The following is a 13,532-nucleotide window of genomic DNA, read 5'->3' on the forward strand; positions in this document are numbered from 1 at the left end:
TTGAGATGCGAACTTACGAGCCTCATGGTAAGCGTCCTTGATGACTCGTACCACATTATTGTCCATGGCTCTAAAAGCGGCGAGCAGCATTGAAATCAACATCCCATGGGCAGTGATGTATTGCACCAGGCGAGCGATTGCAGGATCATCTCCTTGGCTAATGGAAGAAGGTTGCATTACTGCGTTTGACAAAGTGGGGGAAAAGCAGAACTCCTGCCTTGTTGCGACATGCGGGAAGTTGGTTCGGAGGTGAAGGATGGCCTCCACAGCAGCGACTTGAATGGCTAAACCAGAGGTAGGCATGGCTCTACCCTGTAAAACCAAAGGATGGACATCTGCTGCAGGACCTAGGTTGATGTGCACTCTTGCAACAAAGCGATGAAGGTGAGGGACGGGTGTCGATTGGAACACCAGGTAATCGGGGCTAGTCTTACCACCAAATGCTTTGGTAAGCATCTCGGCAAGAAGGGGTGGAAGGCCAGGGTGGTTGACGGCATAGGTGCGGGTGTAATACATGGGAGTTTTGGAGCTGCTAGCCATGGCTGGGGTGCTACTAGCTAAGCTTCTCTGCAGGGACATGGCGGGCTAAGGAGCGAGCGATACGGCTAGTGGAAAGGGGCTTTATAGGCAGCTATGTAGGACAGGCCTGCATGGCGTGGCCCCTTTCCCTTAATGGCGAAGGGAAAGCGGTGCAGCTGACCAGAAAGGATAGGATTGCTGCACATTTCATAGATAACTAGGCGGGGACAGCGGGGTGAGGACGTGTCGGTTCCGACTGCACCACCTGTTGATTAACAGTGGCCATGTCGGACGCCAGGGATGGGTCAAATCCCTTAGGGTCATTACGGGTTAATGGTGGCGGTGATCTAATGCTAGGAAAATCTATGCCAGCCTGGCTGCTCTGATACCATGCCCTGTGGCACCCCTATCCGCATGAAGCAGGGGGCCTTCGCACGTCAGCCCAGGATAACACCTGACGCATGATAGGTCCATGATACAGCATTCCAGGTACAAGAATATTCATCAAATACATGTGTATATGATTACATCAATGATGAATACAATCTTCTGGTATAGCCCTAAGGCTATTTACATGGCAGCGGAAGTCCATTATAATGGCGGCCGAAGTCTTGGCAGCATAACACTCTGGCTGGGCTCCACAACTCACAGGACTGGCAAGATTACGGCCTAGCACGACGGAACAAGTGAACGACCTACAAAACTGGCATGACACGCCAGGTCAGTACATTGAATGTACTTGCAAGACAACCAAATACATAGCATCCAAACAAACAGAAGACAAAGCAGGAACCAAGCGTCTGCAACAACCTGGCTTATATTAGAAACTAAGCATGGCATGATAGCAACCAAAGACATAAATAAGACTAACATCATGCCATCCACTAGCATGGCAACAACATGGCATAGCAAATTTATCTCTAACATGGCAACAGCAAAACATAGCATATCATTTCAATTATAGCAATCAACGCATGGCATGGCATCATGAACTACCAATCATATCAAATGCAGACATAGCATGTTAACTGTATGCAACCATCTCATGTTCTACCATGGTTCTTTAAATGCAAACATATTACTCATGCAATGCCACCAAACATGTGCACTGAGTCCCTCAGACTCTCTTACCAACGGTAATCACCTCGTTTCCTGATCACAAACAGAAACAAACTCGTGATCCTTACGGCGATCACAACCTGACCACTAATTGGCCCTGATCCTTCCGGTGATCACAACCCGACCAATAACTGGCTCCTGATCCTTACGGCGATCACAACCCGACCACTAAATGGCATGTGATCCTTACGGCGATAACAACCCGACCACTAAATGGCCCGTGATCCTTACGGCAATCACAACCCGACCAATAACTGGCCCGTGATCCTTACGGCGATCACAACCACATTAATCAGCTTAATTATTTCCGGTTTATCCTCCATTTCGACCAAGACCCGATAGTGTACCCTACTATGAACTTATGCCCATGACCGAGGACGCGGCTATCGATAGTTTAAATACACTCTGCAGAGGTAGCGCACTGTACCCACACCACGGAACCCATGGCCTCGTCATCCCATTCGGGTGGACCAACGGCATTCCGACGAAACCGATCTACTGTCATGACACTCTCCCGGCCACTCCGACTCACTCCCCTCTGGGCTAAGTCATGGGTGGCCTCGTGTCTACCTCCAGACACAACGACCACCGTCATGGCCATGATCCACATTGGGACCCGGTACCAATACTCAACTTAACAATGGGCTCACAAGGCTTATGTCCACCTACCTGATCAGGGTAGCGCGTGCCCATAACCTTCCCTATTTGGAGGCACTGACCAGAGGCACGACAATAGACCGCATTAAGGCCGTCCCATACCGGCAAATGTGGTTGCACTGGAAAAAGTTCGATTTGGCAGCACTATGACTCGATCCCATCGATGACGGAGGAGGTTTGTTATTATTAAGTCATTTTAATTCCTTCTCCATCATCATGAACATGAATGCAATAATGAGCATACATCATAGAAATACTTTAACCAAAACATTGAGCTTCTCAAGTGAACACTTACAGCATAAAGAACATGACAGTACCAAGTACTAACATATCCACGATGCATTACCATCACAATAGCATTTTATAACGATGACATGAAAATAAATTAGAGTAGTGACATGGCACTATCAATAACAACATTCTAATTATCATAGCAAAAGATAGCAGACGAGCATGCATGGTACGCATAAAGAAATGATTACAACGAAAACAATAAGAAACAACTGCAACTACACACACACACAAGGTGCAAGCAAAGTCAACATGCAAGTTCGGGGCTCATGATAAGAGATTGGCTTGCCTGGGGGTCGACAAATACTCCCGGAAGAAGTGAGAAACAACCGCAGAAAAATTTGCTGGAAACAGTTCTCTCTCGGAGGGGGCTGTTTACGGACAAGGGAAAAACGGTCATTTTCAGTATGTCAGATCATACTGAAAATGGTGGAAATGGAACAGGCTCGACGAGACGAAGACGTGGGCGTTGGATTTACCTCAATCGGAGTTACGAGCGCAAAGTTGTGGCCGTTCACTTTTTAGGCAGAAAAATGCACTAAACAGCAAACGTTCACAAATTAAGCACTTCGGCCGGCTGGGTTGGGCTGAAAACGTATTTGCCAAAATACGTCTTCGACCTAGAGAAACGGCTTCTCGGAGGGCGTCTCCACTTAAATGACGTGGCAACAACCGGTCAAAAGGGGCAGAGGCGGGGCCGGGCTCCACGGACGCTGACAGATGGGGCCGCTGGGCCCGCCTGGCCACCCTGGCCAGGACAATGCACCAGTCGGGCCGCTTCCTTCTTCTCCCGCTTGACGTGCGCCGGGCCGAGGGGAGACGCCCACCCCGAGGCACTCGCCGGCGCGTCTGGCCACGGCAGACGACGGGCGACCTACCGAAATGCTCGGAACGACGAGGGGCACCTCGGGGTGGTGCTAGCTTCCGTCGAGGAACACCAGGGAGGGAGCTACACGGCCCATGATGGAGAGGAGCTTTGGCCTCCAGCGAGGAGGGGGCTATGGTGGGGGAACCGAGAGGCTGAGGCCACGGGGAGAATCGCCGGAGTATGGGGGATGCGATGGTGGAGGAGGAACGACAAGGGGATGCACTGGTCACCGGAACCAGAGAAGACCGAGGCGGCGGCCATGGCAATGGGGAGGGGGTGGAGAGCTCCGAGGCAAGGGGAAGAGAGCTGTGAGAGGCTTGGGGACTGCGAGGGGGCTCGGGAGGGCTATTTATAGCCGCGGGGAGAGCTCAGGAAGGAGGGGCGAGGTGGCATGCGGCGGGCGACATGTCCGCGCGTCAGTGACGGCGCAGTCGCCGGTAGTCGCAGCCAGGGCTCACGGGGAGTAGTGGGAAGGCGACGAGGAGGGTGCAGACGGGCAGCAGGGGCTCACAGGGCAACGCAACGCCAAGGAGGCTCAGCGAGGAAGAAGACAGAGGAGGAAGACGATAGACTCACGGGCACGCACTGCTCGACCCTTGGCATGGCTCGTCGGAGAAGAAAATGGAGGGGGAGAGGGGTCCGGGTGAACGAAGACGACAGGGGGAGCTGTAGGACATTAATGGCGAGGTCAGGGACGGTCGGAGCAGCGCTGCCGACGAGAACAGTGGCTAGACCACTGTTTTGGCTGGCTGCCTTCGTGGTCACCACTGGCATAGCACGCTCTGGAGGTTTTACTGAGGTTAAATCATGTCTACCGCGTAGTCCTTCGAAGATGGATTGTTACCACGGTAAAGAAACGGGCAGTGACAAAGTGAGCTGAGTAAACCATGCTCCACAAGTTTACTGCAGCAAACTTGGCCACATCCTAGAGGTAAAACCAGAGAGGGTAAATGGTAGAATCAATGTCTAGGAGGCTTAGGGTAGAAAGGACTACGGACCCTGGGGTTTTGAGATCATTGGGACAAATATTTAGCATAGTTGCTTAACAACTGCTAAAATATGTCCAGAAATCAGATGATGATGAAGCACTCACTAGGGGTGTTGGATTGAGCTATAACTTGGCAAATCCTAATGATTTAGTCATAACTAGATGCTGTAAAAAGATCACACCAAATGGACTTGCCAAATTGGTACTTGCTTCACAAGCATCAGCTTTCACCAGAAACTTGAGAAAATTCTAGGAAAACATTGGCTACATGAAATGAGCCAAATTCTTTATTAGGTGGGTTATATGGATAGGAGAAGGCTTGGGAACATTTTCATCCATAATGGAGCAAGATAAAATATACTTGCTTCACAACCTGAAAATATGGACAGAATACAAGAATTGATCCTGTCCTCACATAGATCAATGAAATGATCTGAATTTGGGTGGAGGCTAATGATTTGGGATAATTTACAAGATGGCAAACTTTCATCTCATTTGGAAACTCTATGAAGGTACTTCCTTCACAAAATTTTACTCTGGTCAGAAACTTTGGAAATTTGCACAGGGAGCTAGGATGATTGGATTGAGCTCGTCTTTGGTCTCCTTGGGTGATTTATCAATATTAAACACCCTGCCAAATTGCAGCTCAATAGGAATTAGGAATAAAGCACTTCCTTTGCAAAATTTCAGAGAAGGCACAAACTTGCATCGGATCATGTGCCCAATTTTTGAACTGAGGAACATGACATGAGGGTTTAAGATGCTGCAACTGAGGTCTTGCCCACTGAAAAAGAAAGGAGCAAGCTTTGAAAAGGTTGGAAATGACAAGAATTCTCAGGGTCATCAGCAAAACTCAGGAGAAATATTTTGAAAATGAGTGCCAAGAAGGAATAACGGCACAAAAATTGATAACCCAATTTTGGGGCTGTTACAAACCTTCCCCCCTTAAAAAGAATCTCGTCCTCGAGATTCGTAGGGGTACAGCACAAAGAAAATATAACCACTCTGGTAAAAACCTCTGGGTTAAAATTTAACCCTTTGGTCAAATTCGAACGAGTTGGGGCACCGATAATTGGTACACCAAGGAAGAGATATGGGCAACGATGGTGGCGACTTGCGGCGCCATGCAAGGCAGTGATGGTGGTGATGGGGTCCAGATGCAGGTGAGGTGGCTTCGCCAGCTCAGGAGTCGATTTAGGGCACGGGAAAAAATTTGCGGATTACTCCACGAAACTTAGGTGTCGAGGTAGAATCGGAGTTGAAATCTGTATCGGGGAGTTGTAATGGATCGCGAGAAATAAAGTTGGCAGTGTTTCTCCGGAAACACAATTGGGTTCACGAAAAAGAATCGGGGACGAGAAATGACCAAATGAAAATGACCTCTTCGAGGTTCTGGGTTTGGGAAAATCTGGCACACGGGGTATGCACAGATAGAGAGGGATATGTGACTTTGCATTCCTCCGAGTACTGCTCAACTGTACTCGTGGGTGATCCGGGTATGCGTGCAGTATGCAGTAAAATCTAAACAAACAGACAGATGCAGTAAACAGGCAACGGAAAAACACACCAGACAAATCACACTAAGGTGTTTTAATGCTAGTGGGTATATGTACTCCTGGTATACATATACCTACACCAGCGCATATTTTATTAGAGACTCGGAACGAGTCAATGTTGTTTTTAGTCTATGTGGTCTACTGATTAAAATCATGTTAGCACACATAGCCAACCATGTCAAACATTTCTGTTTGACAGAGAGACAAACAAAAACAAACAAACAAAAGCAAGCAAGCAAATAATACAGCATATGGGTTACAACAGTACCAGCATATAACAAGCACAGACGCACTACGCGCTAAACGAAACTACTCGCTACGGGATACATGGTTCTATCCTCATATCGAGGATGAACCGACACACCGATCGACTAGCAGGAACCACTGACTGCATGACTGAGGTCAGGCAGAAGACTGGCCTTGCTCGGGCTCTCCTGGAGGACGAAGACTGAGCCAATCTCCATCTTCATCGTCTAACACTTCCATGGGTTGGGGCGGTGGGGCTGAAATTGCTCCAGGAAAATGCTGTTGATGGATCCGGAGAAGAGACTTGTCGAGGGTGATGATGTTTGGATTGGGCCATAGCACAGGCTGAGAGGATGGCATTGGTTCGGATGGCGTTGGGCAACCAGCTTGAGATGCGAACTTACGAACCTCACGGTAAGCTTCCTTGACGACTCGTACCACATTATTGTCCATGGCTCTAAACTCGGCGAGCAGCATTGAAATCAAAATCCCCTGTGCAGTGATGTATTGCACCAAGCGAGCGATTGCAGGATCATCTCCTTGGCAAACGGAAGAAGGCTACATTACTGCGTTTGACACAATGGGGAAAAAGCAAAACTCCCGCCTTGTTGCGACATGCGGGAAGTTGGTTCGGAGGTGAAGGATGGCCTCCACAGCAGCGACTTGAATGGCTAAACCAGAGGTAGGCATGGCTCTACCCTGTAAAACCAAAGGTTGGACATTTGCTGCAGGACCTAGGCTGATGTGCACTCTTGCAACAAAGCGATGAAGGTGAGAGACGGGTGTCGATTGGAACACCAGGTAATTGGGGCTAGTCTTACTGCCAAATGCTTTGGTAAGCATCTCGGCAAGAAAGGGTGGAAAGCCAGGGTGGTTGACAGCATAGGTGCGGGTGTAATTCGTGGGAGTTTTGGAGCTGCTAGCCATGGCTGGGGTGCTACTAGCTAAGCTTCTCTGCATTGACATGGCGGACTGAGCAGCGAGCGATACGGCTAGCGGAAAGGGGTTTTATAACCAGCTACGCGGGACAGGCCCGCATGTCGAGGCCCCTTTCCCTTAATGGTGAAGGGAAAGCAGTGCGGCCGACCAGAAAGGATAGGATTGTTGCACGTTTCATGGATAACTAGGCGGAGACAGTAGGGTGAGGACGTGTCGGTCCCGGCTGTGCCACCTATTGATTAACAATGGCCATGCCGGACGCCAGGGATGGGTAAATCCCTTAGGGTCATTACGGGTTAATGGTGGCGGTGATCTAATGCTAGGATAATCTATGCCAGTCTGGCTGCTCTGATACCAGGCCCTGTGGCACCCCGATCCACATGGAGCAGGGGGCTTTGCACGTCGGCCCAGGATAACACCTGACGCATGACAGGTCCATGATACAACATTCCAGGTACAAGAATATTCATCAAATACATGAGTATATGATTACATCAGTGATGAATATAATCTTCTGGCATAGCCCTAAGGCTATTTACATGTCAGCGGAAGTCTACTATAATAGCGCCAGAAGTCTTGGCAGCATAACACTCTGGCTGGGCTCCATAACTCACACGACTGGCAAGATTACGGCCTAGCACGACGGAACAAGTGAGCGACCTACAAAACTAGCATGACACGCCAGGTCAGTACATTGAATGTACTTGCAAGACAACCAAATACATAGCATCCAAACAAATAGAAGACAAAGTAGGAACCAAGCGTCTGCAACAACCTGGCTTATATCAGAAACTAAGCATGGCATGATAGCAACCAAAGACATAAATAAGACTAACATCATGGCATCCACTAGCATGGCAACAACATGGCATAGAAAATTTATCTCTAACATGGCAACAACAAAACATAGCATATCATTTCAATCATAGCAATCAATGCATGGCATGGCATCATGAACTACCAATCATATCAAATGCAGACATAGCATGTTAACTGTATGCAACCATCTCATGTTCTATCATGGTTCTTTAAATGCAAACATATTACTCTTGCAATGCCACCAAACTTGTGCACTGAGTCCCTCGGACTCTCTTACCAATGGTAATCACCTCGTTTCCTGATCACAAACAGAAACAAACCCGTGATCCTTACGACGATCACAACCCGGCCACTAATTGGCCTGTGATCCTTACGGCGATCACAACCCGACCAATAACTGGCTCGTGATCCTTACGGCGATCACAACCCGACCACTAAATGGCCTGTGATCCTTACGGTGATCACAACCCGACCACTAAATGGCCCATGATCCTTACAGCGATCACAACGCGACCAATCACTGGCCTGTGATCCTTACGGTGATCACAACCACATTAATCAGCTTAATTATTTCCGGTTTATCCTCCATTTTTACTAAGACCCAATAGTGTACCCTACTACAAATTTATGCCCATGACCAAGGACGCGGCTATCGATAGTTTAAATACACTCTGCCGAGGTAGCGCACTGTACCCACACCACGGAACCCATGGCCTCGTCATCCCATTCGGGTGGACCAACGGCATTCCAACGAAACCGATCTACTGTCATGACACTCTCCCGGCCACTCTGACTCACTCCCCTCTGGGCTAAGTCATGTATGGCCCCGTGTCTACCTCCAGACACAACGACCACCGTCGTGGCCACGATCCACACTGGGACCCGGTACCAAAAGTCAACTTAACAACAGGCTCACAAGGCTTACGTCCGCCTACCTGATCAGGGTAGCGTGCGCCCATAACCTTCCCTAGTTGGAGGCACCAACCAGAGGCACGACAATAGACCACATGAAGGTCGTCCCATACCGGCAAATGTGGTTGCACTGGAAAAAGTTCGATTTGGCGGCACTATGACTTGATCCAATCGATGACGGAGGAGGTTTGTTACTATTAAGTCATTTTAATTCCTTCTCCATCATCATAAACATGAATGCAACAATGAGCATACATCATACAAATGCTTTAACCAAAACATCGAGCTTCTCAAGTGAACACTTACAGCATAAAGAACATGACAATACCAAGTACTAACATATCGACGGTGCATTACCATCATCATAGCATTTTATAATGATGACATGAAATAAAATTAGAGTAGTGACATGGCATTTTCAATAACAACATTCTAATTTTCATAGCAAAAGATAGCACACGAGCATGCATGGTAAGCATAAAGAAATGACTGCAACGAAAATGATAAGAAACAACTGCAACTACACACACACAAGGTGCAAGCAAAGTAAACATGCAAGTTCGGGGCTCATGATAAGAGATTGGCTTGCCTGGGGGGTCGACAAATACTCCGGGAAGAAGTGAGAAACAACCGCAGAAAAATTTGCCGGAAACAGTTCTCTCTCGGAGGGGGCTGTTTACGGACAAGGGCAAAACGGTCATTTTCAATATGTCAGATCATAGTGAAAATGTTGGAAACGGAACGGGCTCCATGATACGAAGACGTGAGTGTTGGATTTACCTCAATCGGAGTTACGAGCACAAAGTTGTGGCTGTTCACTTTTTAGGCAGAAAATGCATTAAACAGCAAACGTTCACAAATTAAGCACTTCGGCCGGCTGGGTTGGGCTGGAAACGTATTTGCCAAAATACGTCTTCGGCCTAGAGAAATGGCTTCGCGGACGGCACCTCCACTTAAATGACATGGCGACAACCGGTCAAAAGGGGCAGAGGCGGGGCCGGGCGCCAGGGACGCTGACAGATGGGGCCACGGGGCCTGCCTGGCCAGCCTGGCCAGGTCAATGCACCAGCCGGGAAGCTTCCTTATTCTCCCACTTGACGCGCGTCGGGCCGAGGGGAGACACCCACCCCGACGGTACTCGCCGGCGCGTCCGGCCACGGCAGACGACGGGCGACCTACCGAAATGCTCGGGACGACGAGGGGTACCTCGGGGTGGTGCTAGCTTCCATCGAGGAACACCAGGGAGGGAGCTGCACGACCCACGGCGGACATGAGCTTTGGCCTCCGGCGAGGATGGGGCTATGGTTAGGGAACGGAGAGGCTGAGGCCACGGGGAGACTCGCCGGAGTATGGGGGATGCGATGGTGGAGGAGGAACGGCGAGGGGATGCCCTGGTTGCCGGAACCAGAGAAGACCGAGGCGGTGGCCATGGCGATGGGGAGGGGGTGGAGAGCTCCGAGGCGAGGGGAAGAGAGTTGTGGGAGGCTTGGGGACTGCGAGGGGGCTCGGGAGGGCTACTTATAGCCGCGGGGAGAGCTCGGGAAGGAGGGGCGAGGTGGCACGCGGCGGGCGACGTGTCCGCACGTTGGCGATGGCGCAGTCATCCACAGTCACGGCCAAGGCTCACGAGGAGCAGCGGGAAGGCGACGAGGAGGGTGCAAACGGGCAGCAGGGGCTCACGGGGCAACGCAACACCAAGGAGGCTCAAGGAGGAAGAAGACAGAGGAGGAAGACGACGGGCTCACGGGCATGCACTGCTCGACCCTTGGCACGGCTCGTCGGAGAAGAAAACGAAGGGGGAGAGGGGTCCAGGCGAATGGAGATGACGAGGGGGAGTTATAGGACATTAATGGCGAGGTCAGGGACGGTCGGAGCAGCGTTGCCGACGAGAACAGTGCTAGACCACCATTTTGGCTGGCTGCCCTCGTGGTCACCACTGGCATAGCGTGCTCTGGAGGTTTTACTAAGGTTAAATCATGTCAACCGCGTAGTCCTTCGAAGATGGATTGTTACCACGGTAAAGAAGCGGGCAGTGACAAAGTGAGCTGAGTAAACCATGCTCCACAAGTTTACTGCAGCAAACTTGGCCACATCCTAGAGGTAAAACCAGAGAGGGTAAATGGTAGAATCGATGTCTAGGAGGGTAGAAAGGACTATGGTCCTGGGGGTTTTGAGATCATTGGGACAAATATTTAGCATAGTTGCTTAACAACTGCTAAAATATGTCCAGAAATCAAATGATGATGAAGCACTCACTAGTGGTGTTGGATTGAGCTATAACTTGGCAAATCCTAATGATTTGGTCATAACTAGATGTTGTAAAAAGATCACACCAAATGGACTTGCCAAATTGGTACTTGCTTCACAAGCATCAGCTTTGACCAGAAACTTGGGAAAATTCTAGGAAAATATTGGCTACATGAAATGAGCCAAACTCTTTGTTAGGTGGGTTATATGGATAGGAGAAGGCTTGGGAATATTTTCAGCCATAATGGAGCAAGATAAAATATACTTGCTTCACAACCTGAAAATATGGACAGAATACAAGAATTGCTCCTGTGCTCACATAGATTAATGAAATGATCTGAATTTGGGTGGAGGCTAATGATTTGGGATAACTGAAAAGATGGCAAAGTTTCATCTCATTTGGAAACTCTATGAAGGTACTTCCTTCACAAAATTTTACTCTGGTCAGAAACTTTGGAAAATTGCACAGGGAGCTAGGATGATTGGATTGAGCTCATCTTTGGTCTCCTTGGGTGTTTTATGAATAGTAAACACCCTGCCAAATTGCAGCTCAATAGGAATTAGGAATAAAGCACTTCCTTTGCAAAATTTTAGAGAAGGCAGAAACTTGCATTGGATCATGTGCCCAATTTTTGAACTGAGGAACATGAGATGAGGGTTTAAGATGTTGCAACTGAGGTCTTGCCCACTGAAAAAGACAGGAGCAAGCTTTGAAAGGTTGGAAATGACAAGAATTCTCAGGGTCATCAGCAAAACTCAGGAGAAAGATTTTGAAAATGAGTGCCAGGAAGGAATAACAGCATAAAAATTGATAACCCAACTTTGGGGTTGTTACATCTCAATGGCTTGCAGATTATTGGGCAAGTCCACCAAAGTACACACTTTGTTCTAATACATGGATCCCATCTCAGATTTTATGGCTTCAAGCCATTTTGCGGAATCTGGGCTCATCATCGCTTCCTCATAGTTCGTAGGTTCACCAGGGTCTAGTAACATGACTTCCAGAACAGGATTACCGTACCACTCTGGTGCGGATCTTACTCAAGAAGACCTACGAGGTTCGGTAGCAACTTGATCTGAAGCTTCATGATCATCATCATTAGCTTCGTCACTAATTGGTGTAGGAATCACAGGAACTGATTTCTATGATGAACTACTTTCCAATAAGGGAGCAGGTACAGTTACCTCATCAAGTTCTACTTTCCTCCCACTCACTTCTTTCGAGAGGAACTTCTTCTCTAGAAAGGATCCATCTTAGCAACGAATATCTTGCCTTCAGATCTTTGATAGAAGGTGTACCCAACAATTTCCTTTGGGTATTCTATGAAGATGCACTTCTCCGATTTGGGTTCGAGCTTATCAGTTTCAAAATTTTCACATAAGCATCGCAGCCCCAAACTTTAAGAAACGACAACTTTGGTTTCTTGCCAAACCACAGTTCATAAGGCGTCGTCTCAATGGATTTTGATGGTGCCCTATTTAAAGTGAATGCAGCTGTCTCTAATGCATAACCCCAAAACGATAGTGGTAAATCAGTAAGATATATCATAGATCGCACCATATCCAATAAAGTGCGGTTACAATGTTCGGACACACCATTACGCTGTGGTGTTCCATGTGGCGTGAGCTGTGAAACTATTCCACATTGTTTTTAACTGAAGGCCAAACTCGTAACTCAAATATTCTCCTCTATGATCAGATTGTAGAAACTTTATTTTCTTGTTACGATGATTCTCCACTTCACTCTAAAATTCTTTGAACCTTTCAAATGTTTCAGACTTGTGCTTCATTAAGTAGATATACTCATATCTGCTCAAATCATCTGTGAAGGTCAAAAAATAACGATACCCGCCACGAGCATCAACACTCATTGGACCGCATACATCGGTATGTATTATTTCCAACAAGTCAATAGCTCGTTCCATTGTTCCGGAGAACGAAGTTTTAGTCATCTTGCCCAAAAGGCACGGCTCGCAAGCATCAAATGATTCATAACCAAGTGATTCCGAAAATCCATCTTTATGGAGTTTCTTTATGCGCTTTACACCGAGATGACTCAAATGGCAGTGCCACAAATAAGTTACACTATCATTATTAACTTTGCATCTTTTGGCATCAATATTATGAATATGTGTATCACTACGATCGAGATTCAACAAACTATTTTCATTGGATGTATGACCATTGAAGGTTTTATTCATGTAAATAGAACAAAAATTATTTTCTGACTTTAAACAAATAACTGTATTGCAATAAACATGATCAAATCATATTCATGCTCAATGCAAACGCCAAATAACATTTATTTAGGTTTAACACTAATCCCAAAAGTATAGGGAGTGTGTGACGATGATCATATCAAGATTGGAAC

Source organism: Triticum dicoccoides, chromosome 2B (assembly GCF_002162155.2).
Source record: "Triticum dicoccoides isolate Atlit2015 ecotype Zavitan chromosome 2B, WEW_v2.0, whole genome shotgun sequence".
Lineage (NCBI taxonomy): Eukaryota > Viridiplantae > Streptophyta > Magnoliopsida > Poales > Poaceae > Triticum > Triticum dicoccoides.